At 52.5% G+C, this 15,133-nt stretch overlaps 1 protein-coding gene across 1 annotated transcript in view; it reads left to right on the top strand.

Moving 5' to 3' along the window:
• LOC119111891 (G protein-coupled receptor kinase 1-like) overlaps positions 1 to 15,133 on the top strand; it is an 87,511-nt gene that overhangs the window by 17,194 nt on the left and 55,184 nt on the right.

Raw genomic sequence — 15,133 nt, 5'->3', positions numbered from 1 at the left:
GTATGGCGCCGTGTGTTGGATGGCTACCATTGTGACGCGATGCGGCTGACGCGCGCCCGGCCCGGCCTGGACGACACGTGCCCGGCCCGGTCCGGCGGACACGTACAAGGTCCGACCCGGCCGGCGCGTGCCCGACTCGGCCCAGCCGACACGTGCCCGGTCCGGCCTGGCCGACACGTACACGGTCCGGCCCGGTGGCCACGTACCTGGTCCGACCCGGCCGACGCGTACGCGGTCCGGCCCAGCCGACACGTACCCGGTCCGGCCTGGCCGACACGTACCCTGTCCGCCCCGGCCGACACTTATCCGGTCCGGCCCGGCCGACACGTGCTCGGTCCGGCCGGTCGGTCGGCCGCTGCGGAGCGAGAGCACGGTCTGTGGCAGCAGGCTCCGAATGGCCGTTGGTCCGTGGGGAAGCGCAGCGTTATGGCCGACGCTGCTCTTGGTATGCGAGCATGGGTGATATGCGGAAGACCAACGGAATATGCGGGAACCCTCTGCCACTAACGCCAGAGTAGCGGATGAATTGTTCACAATCCCTCATTGCAAGGCGTAGGGATGGCAACTGTATCAGCAGCGGTCGTTCATCTGGTAGGATTCTTTGATAGACTGGTGATTTTGTTTGCTTAGAAGGTAGAGGAACTCAGAAGGAAAATACGCGCCAGCCTCATTGCCGGTGTGCGTGTGCAGCACCATACGGAGGCTTAAATGATTACGTCTGCATGGATACACTACAGAGAAGACAAAATGAGTCATGGCTGCAGGAAGTTCAGACCCGATGTTTGAGTTGTCGCATGCTGCATGCTGATAACCAACTACTGATAACGCAGCAGTTGATTATCAGCCAGAAATAAGGCGCGTATTTGTGTTAACTGATATGCTCTGGATGTGAACAGGAGGGACAACAAGGTGCCTCTAATCCCACAACTCCTGCTTGTGTGGAGTAAATGTGGGGTGCTTTTCTTGTTGAGGGAACGGAACGAGCAAAAAGGATATTCATAATAGATGATTATGGATAGTGGGATATTAGAAAACAAAGTATTGGGAAATGCTGTAGATTGCGTTCGTTCATACACGTGGGAACGTCTCAGAAAGTGGGAGGGAAGCAATGACAATCTTGCAGTAGATTCTTTTTCATCCTGATGTGGTTTACATTAAACAAAGGCATGCGAGACAATGACCCCACGATCCTTTGTTTCTGCGCCAATGCACTCGTTCTATTGTTGACCTGGTCGTGCTTCGTCAGTCAGTATTGATACTACGTCGTTGAAAAATGTGCGGATGCCTTCGAGGTAATCGGCCATGGCGGTATCAGTATCGCCTGGGCGAATCCAACTACTGAGGTGTTATGCTAGTGGTGACGACACCTGCATGTACCTGCATGCGAGGCGAAGGGACCAATTGAGTGGGCCTGGCGTGTGCTGTGTGGAACGTGTGATTGGTGGCTAGGCGTGGGACGGGCACGATGGGGCGCCGCCGGCCGGCGCTCGGGCGCGAGACTGTCGTGTGGGGGCGACAGCGACAGCCAAGCCACGATCGAACAGGGCGCTCCACGGCTCGCTACGGGGTCCGGCGACGAGGCCGATCCGGCATCGCATGGAGGGCTCAGCCGGTGCTGTCGTGGCAGTGCTCAGCCGGTGTTCGTGTGGAGTGCTCAGGCAGTGCTCGCGTGGAGTGCTCAGCCTGTGCTCGCCTGAAGTGCTCAGCCAGCGCTCGCGCTGGAGTGCTCAGCCGGTGCGATTTCTGTTGCGCCACGCACTCCGTACGATGAGTTTGGCACCGGATGTAAGAGACGACAGGCTTGATGTGGGTGATACTGTCGGTTCCATTATACAGCTGGATGGGGTTCATGTGCAGAGTTTGCTTGATGACGTCACGCTTGCGGCTCGGCGGGCTTGTCAACGTCTAGAAGTAACCGGCATCATTCCTGAGGCTCGGCGTCGAATTTTATTGACTTTCAATGAAATGTGTTGGTTTTACCACTCCCCATCTGCGAGATCTGCCGTTCCCATGTATGGGTCTTGGTCGATGCTATCTGGGGCAAGGCACGCTCCCCGGATACGCCTGCGGGTCTCGTCCAAACCTGGCTGAAAGAGTCGAGCCCGTTCGGATTAAGATTCCACCGACCGTCGAGGCCCGTCCCACATGACCGCCAGCTGCGCCGGCGGCGAGGCGGTGAGGTCGAGTCCGCCTGCAGGCCGAGCGAGCTCGGCCGCGAACGGCGCCGCGGGCAGCCCCGGTGGGACGCGCTCCGCCCGCCGCACCTCCGGCCGCCGCCCGCGCCCCGTCGGCAGCCGCCAATCCTCTTAGCGGGCTGATGCGGCCGATAGCGGCGGCATGCGGACAGCGTGCGTCACGAGCCGGGCTGAGACGCGGCCGCGCCACCTCGCCCGCTCCGCCAGCGGCGCCCCGGTCCCGGCCGGCGCCGCCCGCCGCCCGCCGCGCGCCAGCGGCCGGCCGAGGAGCGCACGCTGACGGCGTCGCGCCCGGCCTCTATTGCGGGACTCGTCGCCGTTGGTTCCGCCGGACCCGCGGCGCGTGTCGTCGCGCTGCGTAGAACACCGCGCGATGCGCGAGTCGCCGTGCCAGTGATGGGATGTCGTTAGAGTCGCTGCGAGTGGGGCGTGACCCGGGGGCCGCGCGGAGCTGACACCTGTCAGGCACCGCGCCGGTCCGCCGGGCGCGGAGGTTCGCGGCCAGCCCGCTGCCAGCTGCCGTACAGACCTCACCGCAGGCGGCGGCCTCGTTGGGCGACGAGTGCCGGGTTGATGTTACTGGAGGTAATGTTCCAGTTCTGCTTGTCACGTGAAGTATACTACTCAAGTACTTTCATGTTTGCGATATCTGAGGAACTATTCAATTGGAAACCAGGTGAAGGGGCTAATGCTCTTCATGGCCGTACAATCTTTGTTACACACTTCTCTGAACTCGTCTCGGGCATAAATATCGTGAGCATGTTCCACGTGTCATCATTCTTGTCATCGTCAACACCCTTAGTCAGTATCTTTTTTAATGGATTTATGGCTGGCTCGGTTTATCAGGCTGGCAGGTCTGTAATACTTCTCAAGGAATATCCTCTTACGGTGCGAGGCCGGCTTTTGCATTTAGCTCGCTGGGAATGGGTGGGGGTTCTCCCAAAGGCTCTCACAAAAAAAACTGTGGCAACATTTTGCGCATCCGCTAGAACGATACGGATGCATGGTTGTGGGCCATAGTGGCTGGATTGACAGCGTGACCGCGCCGACGGCCGGCAGGTGTGCGGAGGCCACCGCCTCAGCTGTGATCCGCGGCACCCGGCCAAGCGACGATCCACGGCAGGCGCCGCACGCGCTGGGCGCCGCCACGCTGCTGGTCGCGCGTCACCGTTACCCCCCCCCCCCCCCCTTCAGCCTCTCCCCGCGGCCGCCTGCCCACCGGCTGACTGCCGTCGGCGCGCCGGCAGAGCGGAGCACGGCGGATTAGCGCCGCTGACGTCACCGGCTCAACGGGTGACGTCACGCGCGGCCGATGCCGTGCTCGGGGCGCGCCGGCGGCAGGCCGCGGCCGGCCGGCCGGTCAGCCGAGGCGTCGCGATACGGGAAGTCCGGGACGGCGGTCATCGGCGGCCGTCCGGGGGCGGCCATCTCTCAGCCGGCCAGCTGGCAAAGGTCAAACGGCGCACGCCTCGGGTCAAGGCTCTCCTCGTACGTCACTCTCTAACACCAGGCGGATGATCGCGGCGCGGCGGTGTTGTTTTGCGCCGGGGCTCCGGCTGCTCGGCGTGTTGTACGTGCAGAGTGAATGTCGATATCCTGTGTCGGGTAGCCCGCCGCGAGCGCCAGCGCGCGTCTGGCTGTGCGAGGCCAGCCTGCACTGTGTACTGTAGTGCTCGGTGGCCGCGCTGAGTATAAACAACTGACTGTGATGGTTGCCCGTATCCGAGCTGGGGGGATGGGATGAGATGGGAGGGGGACTGTTGCTGCCGACCGGGTAACCATCAAAATGTAGGAAATAGGCTGGGGATAGAATGCGTTTCGCGACCTCGGTCTCAAGCGGGGACACGTGAGTTTCCGCCCCGATGCCCCGGACCGGCCCACCCACAGTCCCCTCCTTCTGGGAGGGCTTCCTGTTGCGAAGATGTGACGCAGCGCTGTGTATTGCTGGTGCGGGTTACGTAAGTCGTGCTGCTCTCAGCGCGTCTGGCTGTGATCGGTATACCAAGGGATATTGATTCTGCGCACCGTAATTTTCGCCGAATACACTTGCATCACCAGACGAGCCGGGTCCCAACGGAGCGGAAAGCTGCTGTTACTGAAGATTGCATTGGTTCTCACCGGACCACTTACCTGAGGGCCAGTGGGTATTCTGTGGTTCAGACCCCTCGGAGCGAGCCCGATGGCTTCAACCGACACTTGGCACCCAGCTGCTTCCCAAATGCCAACCCGTAACTCGCCCCACCCGCTGACATGTTATCTGGCCCTCAAAAGCCCGGCTGTTGCTCTTCTCCCTCTATCCGATCGCCGACCGCCTGTAGCCGCGACTGCACTAGTCCTCAGATATTGCTTCCAAGGGTCTGGCAAATAACTTTATCAACTTTTAATATATCTTAATTGGTTAAATGATTTGTCTTCGATATGTCTAAGATCCAAAAATTCAACCTTGTACGAAAAACGGACTCTTATTTGCTGATAATTTGTCCGCGAATGCCCGGAGTCTGCCGAGCCATGTCTGCATCCCGGCGAAATGCCTTCCTGTTGTGTAAGGTCAAATGCGGCGGGTCTTCTGGTGAGACGGTCGAGTCTCTAACGGCTCCTTCCAACCGTCTCCAGTCGCTTCCTCTGACCGTCCCGAGTCGCTCCCTTCGACCGTCTCTAGTCGTTCCCTCCGACCGTCTTGGACCAGCTGATCCTCTACGAAACTCCGACGCCGGCCATGCCGTGCCCCCCCCCCCCCCCCCCGAGCGCTTGGAGGGTGTTAACGCGCGCTGGGGTGGGCATCAATGTGACCCTCCAGAAGGATTTTCCTGAATGATCTTCGAATGACGCGGCGTAGCCGCGCCAAACTTTGCATAGCTGTAGGTAGTTGAATTGCGGATCTTTGAGTATGAAAAATAAGATACACTTTGTAAGGTCGCTGGCCTATGGCAGTACGCAGTCGGGCCGGGCTGTCAGCGCAGGCCGTTTCTAGGGAATCTAATCTTATGCGACAACGGAGTGTAAGGCAAAGCCATTTATATCCGAGATACTTTTTTAGGCAACAAACCAACTTAATGTAGAATTACAACATTCCATTGATCCTAGGCTGAGGTATGAAGGCCAGGTCGAGGTCAACAACCAACTTGCTTTTGTACTCGGAAACTTGCTTATAAGATAGTTTCTGGTGCTGATTTCGACTTAATTTATGATAGGAACCGCAACAGACACGTCCATGTATTTTTTTAATGGTCAGAGTAGCTCACCTACCTAAAAATGACCCAGGTCAACAATTTGTTTTGTTCGTTTTTAGGAGCATACCGTCTAGCGTAATCCCTGACGCTTATTTGAATGACGAAATGGGAGCAATCTCGGATGTGTCTGATCACGTTGACCTTTTTCGGGTAAAAAAGCTCACTGGCCCTAATTGAACACCGTTGGTGTTTTGCTTGGAATAGATATATATGTTCACGACGGTTTCATGGGGAGGTCTGGGGGCACTTTGGACACCAGTCTTCAGATTGCCATACTTTTGTCTCGTTCGACCCCAAGGTCATTTCTAGGGAACCTCAAATTCTGACACAACTTACTTCACAGACGGGCGAACCCACCCTGTAAATGTGATGTCTCTAGCTATCTTAGTTTTCGAGATCTCGGGGGGGGGGGCAGATTGACCCCCACCCGAGCGAAGGGCATTCAACCAGTTATCCGGGCACGTGTTGACACGCGTCCGGGTGGCCGGTTGGAGGGTCAATTTGACCCCTCTGAGGTCTTAGGAACTAACAGAGCTAGAGACACCAAATTTGCAGGATACGCTGTCCTTTACGTGAACTCACTTAGGTCAAAGTTTGAGGTTCTTAGGTCATGGCCTTCAGGTCAAATAAGATCAAACATGTTCACTTTCCAGGTCGGTCTCCAAAGTGCCCCCAGAATCAAGATACATGCTCTAAACAAAAGGTCACATTATCATTTAAGGTCAGTGACCTTGTTTGGCCTTCTGAAGGTCATGGTGATCAAAATCATACAAGGCTGCTTTGAGTCTTGCATTTGAATAAGCAGCAAAGATTACACTAGGCAGTATGCTCCTGAAAACAAAATGTTGGCCTGGATCATTTCATGTCAGTGACCTATTCTGACCCTCGGGAAGTGCATTATAGATGTATAATGGGTTTCCTCTTATCAATACATTCGAAATGGACACCAGAAACTACCTCATACAGCAAGCCCTAGAGTAATAAAACGGTCTGAATTTGACATGCCGTAGGTCAGTGGCTTAACAAGGTTGATCAAAAAATGTAGTACCGAATGCTCCGTTATTAAATTATCTACAGCTATGTAAAATTTGGCACAGCTGCGCCGTTCGGAAACCATTCTGGAAAAACCTTCGGGTGCTCAAGTCGACCCCCCACCCGAGCGCGTGTTAAATCTCCCCCTGATCGGTAGAGGGGGTTGATGCCACTCCCCTAGGGTGTTCTGAAGACGCCTCGCTGGCGTAGTATACAACCGCGACGAAATTTTCGTATCTCATAGGGTATCGGTTACGCGTGTCTTGACGCAAAGAAACATGTGTCCCTATCATTTCTATTTTCGGAGCAGGGGCGATTTTTGAGCAACACTGCACGCCGCTTTACGGCTTGCGCGGGCGCGGACGGCAGAAGCCGACGGTGCTACGAACCGTGCGCGGCAGGCCGACATTGTTACATCTATGGAGCCATACATTATAAATAGGTGGTCAAAATACTTCAAACCTTGTACCATGATGCTCAATATTGAACAAGGAACAGGCCTGTTTGGGTTTCTAGTTGCTGCGGGGCGTGGTCTCACAGATATATCCACTGGTGCTTTCCGCTAAGCTCTATCTTTCTTTGTTTAAAAACAGATGCGCCGTACCTCGGAGCTCCTGACCGTCCCGGTACCCTGAAATGGATTGCATAGGGTTTCATTTCTGAATTAAAATGCAGTCTGATGCGTATATGTAGTTTGCAGTTAAGTTCAAACGCTGACAGAGCTACGGCACTGATCACGGAACCCACCATCTTTGTAAGAATTAGCCCCGGAGCAAAGGCAGTTTGCGATACATGTCGAAGACAATGAGTACTTAAAGCTATTGTCTAGTACTGCAGTGTGGAACCAGTTGACGTCGTTATTAAGCTGAAAGCCATTTACGCACACTACGCACCCAATGGTTTCATGCTATAGCAGCATATATGAGCAATAAGACGCGAAAAAGTTGTTTCTTCACGATATATGTCATGAATGAGCTACTTGTGTTGGTATCTAAGAGGTGAACGTGATTGTGTCAGCCGATTCAGCAGATGTGTGGTGGCACTTGCTCCACATTTTGAAACTTGGTGCTTTGGTGCGAATGACGCAATTCCTAGCAAAGTACTGCTTCTATTGGCCCTCTACCACATTCATATGTTTGTTTTTGCAACTAATTCAAATGTTAGTTGAAAAAAACAAAACGTACAATCCCCCTCGCTATTCATCTGTTTGTTTTTGAAACCGACTGAAATGTCATTTAAAAAACAAGTAAAACAACAACAAAAACGTACAATCCCTTTCCCTATCTATTTCAGTGATACCTTAGTCATCTCGGGCCGTCGATGAATTATGTTGACATTTGACTGTGTATGGCCCGTCTGTCACGATCCTTTCGTAGCTTGTTGATAGGCATTAGATTGGTGAGAAGCCCCGAGCTAATGGCTATTAAGATGGCGAGGAGCCCCAAGACTGCGTGAGGGGCCTGCTAATGGGCGTTATGGTGGGAAAGCCCATGTCCGCGTCAGATGGGGTACCAGTGGTGTACTGGTTAAAGCTGCGCGTCTGGGAAACCACACGGTTACGCTGCGCGTCTGGGAAACCAGAGGTATGTTCGGGCTCGGTTCCCCGTGGTGTCCGCCCTTCCTGCCAGGGTGAGAGGCAGGCGACGCCATACGGCCTCAGCAGCTGAATGCGTCGTAAGGCCCCAATGACGGCCGCGTCAAAGAACCCATGATATCGAAAAGACGCCGGGAAGCCCGTGGTATGGTTGGTATTTCACTGTGCTATAGAGGCAAGTTTTCCCTGTTAATTGTCTCCTTCATTCTTACAATATCTGAATCAGCCCGGCCCTTCCCACTCACCTGAGTTCCCGCAATCCCATTTGCTCACGCGCCTAGTTGACCTTCCCCCCTTTGACTAAGCCTTCGTCTGACAAACTTCTCTTACTTGAGGAGATGGCGGGATCACTACCTTCCAAATGAAAAGGAGGCAACATCCCTACTTTTAGTAACATGTGGTGTGTACCTTTTAAGATATCGACGGCGATGAAATCGACCCACGGTGCAAACAACCCTAGCCTTTCATGGTCGCTATCGCGGAGAAGTTCTGCAACACGTCAACTCATTTGCATGACCTGAATCAATATGCCCGACGCGAGGTTGATGTACTGGAGGTATTTGAACCCTTTTAATAGCTTTAGGCATATATTGTAGCGTCCCAGAGCGTCAGTACTGAGAATCGGGCTCAAACACAGGCTCAGGCGCCGACTCAGACTGAGACTCGCGCCCAAACACAGGCTCAGGCGCCGATTCAGACTGAGACTCGGACTGAAACACAGGCTCAGGCGCCGACTCAGAATGAGACTTGGGACTCACACACAGACTTAGGCGCCGACTCAGACTGAGACTCGGGCTCAAACACAGACTCAGGCGCCGACTCAGACTGAGGCTCGAGCTTAAACACAGGCTCAGGCGCCAACTTATATTGAGACTCGGGCTCAAACACAGGCTCAGGTGCCGACTCAGACTGATACTCGGACTGAAACACAGGCTCAGGCGCCGACTTATATTGAGAGCCGGGCTCAAACACGGGCTCAGGCGCCGACTCAGATTCATGTTATCGGCGCACCTGGGACCCGGAGTCAGGCAATCGGGCTCGGACCTGAAGTGATGTTCTTGGGACGCATACTCGGACTCATGCTGGTATTTGATTGATGAATTTGGAATCTGACTTATATGCGCACGTGGATCAGGCTCTGAGTCGTATGAGGGTAGTTGGAAGGGGTGACTCGTGCTAATGTAATTGGAAGTGTCATGCTCGGATTCCATACCCGACGCCGGGACTCAGCCTCCGGTTTTTTTGTTGCTCCGATTCTCACATTTAATAACCGACGTGATAAACACAATGCGGCCTTAGCAGTGACTGCAAACAACTTCTTTCACATTTTTCCTTGCGTACAATATTAGTGTCCTTTTTGTGTGGGGATTTCATGCTGGGAATGATCTACCTTCAATATGCTGAAGCTAATTGTTTGACGACTTTATCAAGCGAGCATTGGTTGCATTGAGGAATATAAACGTTTCGAAGCTGTATTTATGGTTCTGAGTGAACAGCGCTAAGGAAAAATAGCATTTATGCACTAGTGCAGCTTAAGTGCGGAAAAGCTCAGATTTTGTCCTCACCCTGTCATTAAAAAGGTATAAAGATTATCAATAATTCGAGCCCCCACGTTCTTATACCCAATACAGGCTTCTACGCTAAGGGCGGCATGAAACGGAGCTGACTTAGCCGGAGATCGACCAGGACCCAAACCGAATAGTGAACATCACAGCACGAACGGAATTGCACGTACATCACGATTGTTCCAGCCTTTCAGACTCAGGTCCAAATACCCAGCACCTAAATGCATTCGTACTAAGGGTTGCCTGAAATACAGATGGCTAAACTGGAACGTTCTGATGACCCATGCCCGTCATCGAGATGGAAGGAGACTTGCCGGTGACCGTCAGCGCTCATCGCGGCTCGAAACTTTTTCTAAACCTGCGTGACCTGAACAGTGTTGGTCAAACCAAGTCAAAGTAGCAAGACATTTGTGTGCTCAATCTCGGACACAGATTAGGGATGTGTTGCGATTATAATGACGTTCAATCCACGTTGTTCTTTGCGATTTATTCAATTTTGTCTGCAAAATTTGATGTTTTTTTGCGCTGTACTGCGTGACCGCGTGCTGTTCCCTCATGTGTTACTCAAGCGGTTTGAACGCTCTCCGTAAGGCTCGTCTCCCAGGAGGTCATGAAATCGGTCATGTCCGTCGTATGTTTCATGCATAAGATTTGCCTGGGCTGAAGTACCAGAGATCGGGCACGCTACGTGCTTCCCGGGCGCATTTTCCTCATAGCCCGCGGGCACATGTATGGCAAGTTGTGCTCCCAGCTGGTCACGCTGGGGTTCCCAGGGCTGGTCGAACTAACAGGGACTTTAAATGAGGACTAGTCAGCGCTACCTTATGGGCGAGCAAACAGCTCGAACGAACGGCGGCATTCACCCTGTTTGCACAGCTCGTTGTCGATGAATGGAAGTTTCACATACACGGGATTTATTTGCTTCACCTTTTCAGGGTTTTTTTTGGCGAACCAAATGTAGCGTTAAAGACAGAAGGTGCAGGCCTAGTGGCGAACTTCACTCGGTGTTCCGAGTACCGATTGTCAAGGAAAAAGAAGGCATTGAACCACATTTTAGCTTTAGCTTTATGCTTGATGCGTGCTTGATAACGTCATTAAATCAGTATTCCCGGGATATGGAAGGGTCATTATTTTCAACATACGAACTTCCTTAAGAGCTCCCATAAGACACATAATGCCGAAAAAACAGGAGCTCAATGCCTTTCCTTCTTACCTAAAGTATAAACATCCCGTGTGGTTTTTTGAGCAGACTACTGATATTCGCCGTCTCCTCGGCCACGGCCTGTGGCATGTTCTCATCGAAGCCGTGCGGCGCTGCGCTGTGAGCGGCACCCGCCGCTTGGCTGCACGCGCCCTGAATGGCTGGCCGGCGACGGCGGCGGCCGCGGCCGCACGGCCCCAGTCATCGGAGGGCGGGCTGCCGCCGCCGCCGGGGTCGATAGCCCACTCCGCCGTTCGTCGGCGGCATCGATGCAATGAAGAAGCGGTCCATCACGGCCGCGAAACTTCGTCTCGTTCATCAGCGGACGTCGCGGTGCCGTTTGGGCAGCGGCGGCGGCTGGCGGCTGACGAACCGCCGAACCCGCTAGGTAGGGAGGCGTCCGCGGGGAGCGCGGACATAGCCCAAGCCCGAACCCGAACCCGACCCCGACCTTGACCCCGTCCCTAGCCCGAGCCCGAGCCCAAGCCCGAGCCCAAGCCGGAACCGAAACCAGAACCGAAGCCGGAACCGGAACCGGAACCGGAGCCGAACCCGGAACCGAACCCGGAACTGGACTTGGAGCGAGAGATGACGGCGGATCTGCTGTATAACGGTGAAGGCGCCGCATGGCAGCAGTACTTTTGTTTACATAAGTAATATCGCAGACCACAAGCGTGGCCCGTGGCTTATTAGGAGGCATGCACCGGCCAGTCGTCTGCAGCAGAGCTAGCCACTTCTACGCAAATAGGACATGACGGGCGCGTTCGAGGAAACGGCTGAACGGCGTGGTCAGACTTTGCAGTCGTTAGGCAAGCTGTTTTTTTTTTTAAATTTCACGCACCGTGTCATGCAATTTTAGCCAGATGTAAAAGATTGTTACGTTTCTTTGTCCTTGTCTCAAGAAAGGAAAATTTATTGAGAATCCCGAAACGTGTTTGGTGTGTTGTTTACAGCGCCTTCAGTTCCATCGCTGGTGAAAAATGTGCGTGCCAATTTATGGGTTGGGTCTATTGGACGTGATTTGGTGCGGTTCGGAGGAGGATGTGGCGTCTCCTGAACGCGAGCGAAGCTTCAGAAATGCCAGCTCCGAGCACAGCATGGCCAAAATCTTGGGAGGTCATCAAATGCTTTGGAGTTTGTCCGAGGTGGCATACCGCCACCGAGACAGAAAAATTGCATGGGCTTGTATCCTTGGAGCTAGTCGGCTGCATTGAAGCCAGCTTTCGCGATATCCTGGTACTCATTTTGTATCCAGCCAATCCCGTCTGCGCGAATTGCTCGGCGGAATGGCATAAACAAAGCGCGTCGATATCCCCTTGTTCAGGGTGCTCCTGCTTCCCGGGACGTCCGACCAGTTGTGGCACCCAACATAGTTCGAACGAAATCTGAAATGGGCAAGGGCTGACCGCGCTACGCCGTTTTAAAAAGGGATCTGGTATCTCTGGAAGTCCTGGCCGCTCACCTTCCTGGCGGCCGCCGTAGACCAGCGTATGCAGTCGTGCCCGGACGTTTCTAGATGCTCGTAGAGCTCCTCGCGTGCATTTCCGAGCGAAACTTCACGTGTCGCCCCTGAATTCTGCCGTTAGGGTGTGATATTAAAAGAAGAAGCATTGAAAGGTGCACACCTGGCCTTTCTCTTCCTTTGGCAAATGTGAGACGCCGGACGTGGGAAGGCATTTAACGGAAGCGCCCGAAGGAGTTTGGTAATCACGCTGCGTGCCCCAGTCCATCAAAGGGTGTTATCAGGGAACCAAAAGAAGACAAAAAATGATGTGAGAATCTTTAGCTGTCAGTCTCTAGAGCCCCCCCCCCCCCCCCCGTAAGAACCCCTGTCGAACCCCCGCGAGGCCGGGCCACCTCCTTACCAAACCTCTTGCGCCTCTGTTCCCACTGAGTTACAGCAGCTCAAATACATGTCAAGCATTTGGACGTTTCTAACGACTCTCATCGGTCGTCCAGTGGTCTGTTTGTTAACATAAAGGCTTGTTATGCGGGGCCGGGGACAGGGAGGGCGCATTAGGTCAGCTCCACCGATCAGTAGCCACACCAGGCGTGGGAAGTATTTGCGGTCCGTGCGATATCACGGCCTGGGTGAGAACACAGCGTGCCATTGGCGGCGCGTTGCCGCTGCGTTTGAATTAGCAGTGGCTCTGACGTGAACATGTCTGGCACTGTCCTGGCGACCTTTTCAGCTTCCGGGTTGTCAGCGGCCTCCGCGTGATCTTTGATGCGGATCATTTTGTCAAATCAGTGACCTCTGTAAGCCGTTTCTGCATTGTAAGTTGACTCTGGCGCGGCTGTCAGGTATGGCTTAAATGGAATATGCCACTTTTTTTAGTTTTCACTTATTGCTAGATCAGACGCGTTAGATTTGGCTTGGTGCTGCCTAGTTTTCTAGAAATGCTTTTGAATAAGTCAGAATTTTGATTAAAGTATTGTCGCCATTCGATTTTTGTTCTCCCCCTCCTGTGGGAGAAATCCCACCGAACTCCTTTTACACCACTATGAAAGTAATGCACTTCATTGGCTTTGTTTATTTTTCAACGTATGTGATCTGTATCTTTGCAACACATTCATTTCTTGAAATGCTCGTGTAATAAATGCTACAAAAGCTGGAAACATTCCGTTAAGAGAAAAATATTGCAAACATGGGGCTATTCTTCCGCAAATTCGACGACACATTATACTATGGTTTTGATGTCTCCCTATGGCGTTTCACACAGTGGCCCTTGTGCGCACTTCCACTTTGAAAAACGGAGTATCACATGGTGTACAGTGACGCACTGGTTCAAACTTAAATCAATGCCCTTCTCGGTAACTGGCCCTTGCGCCCGTTGTGTCAGTAACAAACGTTCATTCATACTGATGTCATTAATGCCAACAGAGGTGCCGTTGCTTAAGTGAATGTTTCCCATTTAAAGGTATTTAAGCAAGCATCAGGTTTGATGAAACAAGCTCACTTTTAAGCATTGGTGCACATTTAAGTGGAAAAGACTGGTCCAGGCATCGCAATTATCTGTTCAGTAAATATGCTCCTAAATGTGTCAAGGTTTGATTACGTCAACGTGCCTTCCACAGCGTTGATGAGAACCAAGCGACGGTCGCTATATTTGGAAATCGTGCTCACGAACGTCAGATAGGAACGCCTTGACAGTTACATGTTCCTTTGCTTTTGATCGCTGCATGGCTTATGGAATGGCAAGATGTCAGTGACTTTATTATGACTCCGTGTATGCTAAGGTGACTTTGAAATGCTCTCCGAAATACTTTTCCCATTTTCGCGGGTGCGTAGCTCAGAAACTAGAAGGGCTTATGTCTTAAAATGGGAGAGATTCAAAAAGTTTAAATATGAAGTGGGCGCCAGATGCTAGCCAGTGTTGGCAGTGTTTTTACACGTGATCATACACGTGATCAGATGACACACATTTTTCAATGCGTAGCATTATGTCTTTATGGTTCCTTGTTTCGGGATTTATCTTATTTTTAAGGTTGAGAATGTATGCCGGGAATAAAACAAGTGTCTGAAATGTATACCATTTGATCGCGTGTTTACTGGGGAAAAAACCGCTCTCAAGACTGACTAGCACCTGCCGTCTTCTTTATATCTAAGCTTTTCCACTGTTAGCAAGGTCAGTGACCGAGGATTCATTAAAAAAACGTATTTGACGGATGCTACGTATAAAGTTATTGTAATTAGATTATCCTAGTTCCCTTTTGAAATTTATTTCTATCCGATAGAAAATTATATTGTCCGTCCCGGTAGCACAGTTGGTTAGAGCGCCTGCCTTCCGATCCACCCACCCGTGGCGGGGTGGGTTTGAGTCGCTTTAGGGCGCTCGCTATTTGCCCTTGACAGGTATGGCCTGCGGCCGGTGGCAGCGGTCGCGCTAAAGGTCAGTTGACGTCAGAGGGCAGGACGGACCGTGCCGAGCATTGCGGCACGTTAAGCTTTCGCCACAAAATTCTGCCGTTGACATGGAATTGAGCGATCGGATGGTAGGGGTCAGGGCTCACACAACAAGCACTGCTTAGCGTGAGCTTTGATCCCTGAAATCCATCCATTCAAAGGGTTCGGATCAAATCTTTAAAAAAAAATTAGCCATTCAGCATGCTGTATACAAGAACCCAATATTCCAGGCCTGGAATTCTGAGAAAAATAGCTCCAACCAGTGTAACTAAGGAGAATACATGACTCCATGTACCATTGCCTGGGTTTATAAAATGTGTTTGCAGTTAAAATTAATTGAACATAACTTTTCAAATGATGTTCTTTTCCATCCGTCAATTTTGTGCAGCAATTTCTTTTTCCTTTGGCA

This window comes from Pollicipes pollicipes, unplaced genomic scaffold (genome assembly GCF_011947565.3).
Source record: "Pollicipes pollicipes isolate AB1234 unplaced genomic scaffold, Ppol_2.1 Scaffold_7261;HRSCAF=8764_pilon_pilon_pilon, whole genome shotgun sequence".
Lineage (NCBI taxonomy): Eukaryota > Metazoa > Arthropoda > Thecostraca > Pollicipedomorpha > Pollicipedidae > Pollicipes > Pollicipes pollicipes.
The sequence above is the reverse complement of the archived record's forward strand: the minus strand, read 5'-3'. Positions and strand labels throughout refer to the sequence as shown.